The sequence below is a fragment of the Argentina silus genome (genome assembly GCF_951799395.1).
Source record: "Argentina silus genome assembly, chromosome: 15".
Lineage (NCBI taxonomy): Eukaryota > Metazoa > Chordata > Actinopteri > Argentiniformes > Argentinidae > Argentina > Argentina silus.
Genome location: NC_139669.1, coordinates 337,651 through 342,650, shown reverse-complemented (window position 1 = coordinate 342,650; position 5,000 = coordinate 337,651).

The window sequence follows — 5,000 nt, the reverse complement described above, 5'->3', positions numbered from 1 at the left end:
TTTAGCAGACGCCTTTATCCAAAGAGACTTATAACAATACATTTGTTTAAGTAAATGAATCATCTATTCATCAGTTCTCATAATATAAAGTAATCAATGCTCAGACCAGGGGCCATAGGCAGTCACAATGCTAGAAGAAAGAAGAATTACTTCTTTTTTTTTTATACAGGAGAGAAACTTGTACATGGGGCTAGAGGGGTAGTGGGGTAGAGGGGTAGTGGGGTAGAGGGGTAGAGGGGTAGTGGGGTAGAGGGGTAGAGGGGTAGTGGGGTAGTGGGTTAGAGGGGTAGAGGGGTAGTGGGGTAGTGGGTTAGAGGGGTAGTGGGGTAGAGGGGTAGAGGGGTAGTGGGGTAGAGGGGTAGAGGGGTAGTGGGGTAGTGGGTTAGAGGGGTAGAGGGGTAGTGGGTTAGAGGGGTAGAGGGGTAGTGGGGTAGTGGGGTAGAGGGGTAGTGGGGTAGAGGGGTAGAGGGGTAGTGGGGATGAAGAGGTCTTTAGTTTATTTATACAGGTTTGTCTCATTGAGATAAAAAATCTCTTTTTCAAGAGAGACCTGTTTCCTGTTTGGACAGCAGCAATGGGGGACAATGTTTCAGACAAAACAACTTACATACACAGACACAACATTGAACAAACTACAGACACACACACACACACACACACACACACATACACACACACACACACACACACACACACACACACACACACACACACACACAGTACAACAATTACATTGTAGAAACGCAAACGTCATCACTAAAAACAGCTGTCCTAATGACTGTTACACTCATCTCATTATTAACTAATAATAACCAATAGAAATGGACCCAAGTGTGCTGCAGGCTGTGACCTGTACTACTGAGGTACTACTGAGGTACTACTGAGGTACTACTGAAGTACTACTGAAGTACTACTGAGGTACTACTGAGGTACTACTGAGGTACTACTGAAGTACTACTGAAGTACTACTGAGGTACTACTGAGGTACTACTGAAGTACTACTGAAGTACTACTGAGGTACTACTGAGGTACTACTGAGGTACTACTGAGGTACTACTGAAGTAATAACGTTGCTTTATTCTGTTTGCAGCTCAGTGCTGTGAGTTCCTGCAGCGAGGTGAAGGTTGAGGTGAGTCACTCCACTAATGAACAAGTACTACTGTATGTGAATAAACATGTAGAAGCATCCATTCAGTGATCAATCCAAGTAAAAGCCGTTGACATGTTAGAACACAGCCCAGAGTGGAGGTTTAATGGCCCGTGTTCTTTGTGTACCCCAGAACACAGTGTGTCAAAGCTGTGACTCCTACCCCAAGAAGGACACCGAAGAGTTCCTACGACAGCTGGAGACTCTGCTTCAGAAGGTACAGCATGCTCCTAACTAGCCCTAACCCTAACCCTAACTAGGCCTAACCTAGCCCTAACCCTAATCCTAACCCTAACTAGCCCTAACCCTAATCCTAACCCTAACAAGGCTAACCTAGCCCTAACCTAGCCCTAACCCTAACTAGGCCTAACCTAACCCTAACTAGCCCTAACCCAACTAACTAACCAACCAACCAACCAAACTGTCTGTTTGTTTGTTCTCAGGCCAACAGTCAGCTGATGTGAGAAGGATGAGTCATGTGATTCTGAGGAGTCATGTGACCGGGAGGAAGACACTACTCTGCTAACACACCTGAGGCTGTGGAGCGCCATGGCAACTGTGCTATTTAACTTATTTAATATTTATTTCTATAATTATATGGTGTAAGCTTACTCAAGCTGAAATAATGTTCCCAGTCCCGCTTTCTAAGAAAGCTGCTTTGGACCCACCTAGTGTAGTGAGAGATCTATGCAGTTTTTATCGTTGATGTATTAGTTTGTATCTGTTAATTTATTATTTCTCTGTATGATGCTAGTTCTCACAAATCAGCAGCTCCACCTCCAACCTCCGGAGAGACTGGATTCTCACATTGAGATGAAACTGACTGAACTGTTAGAGAAACAAACGACGTCCGCTCCTCACATGTTGATCCTGAGTGTTGATCCTGATTGGTTGATGACCGTCTTTGTGTTTCATTGACATGATTGTAACTGAATGTGAGACTAATAAACAACTAATACTGGATGACGGTTCTAGAACTGCTTCTTAGGGTCCTAGAGTTCCGTGACTGTTCTAGAACTGCTTCTTAGGGTCCTAGAGTTCCGTGACTGTTCTAGAACTGCTTCTTAGGGTCCTAGAGTTCCGTGACTGTTCTAGAACTGCTTCTTAGGGTCCTAGAGTTCCGTGACGGTTCTAGAACTGCTTCTTAGGGTCCTAGAGTTCCGTGACTGTTCTAGAACTGCTTCTTAGGGTCCTAGAGTTCCGTGACTGTTCTAGAACTGCTTCTTAGGGTCCTAGAGTTCCGTGACGGTTCTAGAACTGCTTCTTAGGGTCCTAGAGTTCCGTGACTGTTCTAGAACTGCTTCTTAGGGTCCTAGAGTTCCGTGACGGTTCTAGAACTGCTTCTTAGGGTCCTAGAGTTCCGTGACTGTTCTAGAACTGCTTCTTAGGGTCCTAGAGTTCCGTGACGGTTCTAGAACTGCTTCTTAGGGTCCTAGAGTTCCGTGACTGTTCTAGAACTGCTTCTTAGGGTCCTAGAGTTCCGTGACGGTTCTAGAACTGCTTCTTAGGGTCCTAGAGTTCCGTGACGGTTCTAGAACTGCTTCCTAGGGTCCCAGAGTTCCGTGACTGTTCTAGAACTGCTTCTTAGGGTCCCAGAGTTCCGTCTCTACAGAAGCTGTCTTTCTCAGTGACAGCATGAGGGCCGCCGTGTAGTCAACTAGGGCGGGACTTCCTGTGCTGGGAAGACATCAGCCAATTGGATCAACACACATTCTTCTTCTTCAATAGGTTTATCTATACAGTAGATTGTAAATAGCGTTCAGGTGCATGACGCCCTCTAGTGGTGACCTGAGGACTGGAGCTGGGTTGATAGCCGGTGAGCAACAGTCCAGCACAGCAGTGAGTCACCAAGCCTGGATTAAAGGAAACATTTGAATATGTTGGACCAAATCTGTTATGTTGTAATAACTTTTTTTAGTGATTTCACTTGGTTTTGAGAAACTTACCAGCTATGTCCTCATCAGTCTACAATGAAAAACATAGTACATAAAACAAATTGGGTTAGAGTTAGAGTTAGGGTTAGGGTTAGAGTTAGGGTTAGGGTTAGAGTTAGGGTTAGGGTTAGAGTTAGGTTAGGGTTAGGGCTAGGGTTAGGGTTAGAGTTAGGGTTAGGGCTAGGGTTAGGGTTAGGGTTAGGGTTAGAGTTAGGGTTAGGGTTAGAGTTAGGTTAGGGTTAGGGCTAGGGTTAGGGTTAGGGTTGGGTTAGGGTTGGGTTAGGGTTAGGAGGGTTCGGGTTTTTCCACAATGTTTTATTCCTTTATATTGACGTGAAGATGAAACGCTGATGTGGTGAAATATCTCCAGAGTCCCACAAAATGGAATATGATAATAACAATAATAATAATAATAATAATAATAATAATAATATAACACTGTTGAAAAAAGTTGGATCGACAACATTTTTATTGTACAACATCTTAAGACTATGCATCACTATCACTACCATCACTAACTGGGAGCTTTGCAGTTTCAAAAAGGACGCATTGAACCTTTCTGGAACCTTTGTTCACAGTTTCCAGTTTGCCTCTGTTTTCCATTGCAGACTGGTGACGACATCGCTGGTAAGTTTCTCAAAACCAAATGAAATCACACAAAAAGTGTCTGTACCATTTTGCAACATTCCATTTCCATAAAAAATATAGATTTGGTTAAAAGAAGGAAGACTACATGGCCTTCCCCTTATTATCACAATTCATTTAGGGGTGTAACTCTGTACTGGAGGTGAAATACACTGAATATCTCTGCCCTGTGCTCCCAGAGGCAGGAGAGAAAACATAACATTCTCTTGTGTAACTGCCAACACAAGGCCCTGCATATCCACATAACCATGGTCATACTAACAACCCTTCTGGTTAATACACACAGGTTACCTGTCTACCTGGTTAATACACACAGGTTACCTCTCTACCTGTCTACCTCTGTGTCTACCTGTCTACCTCTGTGTCTACCTGTCTATCTCTGTGTCTATCTGTCTACCTCTGTGTCTACCTGTCTACCTCTGTCTACCTGTCTACCTCTGTGTCTACCTGTCTACCTCTGTCTACCTCTGTGTCTACCTGTCTACCTCTGTGTCTACCTGTCTACCTCTGTGTCTACCTGTCTACCTTTGTCTATCTGTCTACCTCTGTGTCTACCTGTCTACCTCTGTGTCTGCTTGTCTACCTCTGTGTCTATCTGTCTACCTCTGTGTCTACCTCTGTGTCTACCTGTCTACCTCTGTGTCTACCTCTGTGTCTACCTGTCTACCTCTGTGTCTACCTGTCTACCTCTGTCTACCTCTGTGTCTACCTGTCTACCTCTGTCTACCTCTGTGTCTACCTGTCTACCTCTGTGTCTACCTGTCTACCTCTGTGTCTACCTGTCTACCTCTGTCTACCTCTGTGTCTACCTGTCTACCTCTGTCTACCTCTGTGTCTACCTGTCTACCTCTGTGTCTACCTGTCTACCTCTGTCTACCTCTGTGTCTACCTGTCTACCTCTGTCTACCTCTGTGTCTACCTGTCTACCTCTGTGTCTACCTGTCTACCTTTGTGTCTATCTGTCTACCTCTGTGTCTACCTCTGTGTCTACCTGTCTACCTCTGTCTACCTCTGTGTCTACCTGTCTACCTCTGTCTACCTCTGTGTCTACCTGTCTACCTCTGTGTCTACCTGTCTACCTCTGTGTCTACCTGTCTACCTCTGTCTACCTCTGTGTCTACCTGTCTACCTCTGTGTCTACCTGTCTACCTTTGTCTATCTGTCTACCTCTGTGTCTACCTGTCTACCTCTGTCTACCTCTGTGTCTATCTGTCTACCTCTGTGTCTACCTGTCTACCTCTGTGTCTATCTGTCTACCTCTGTGTCTACCTGTC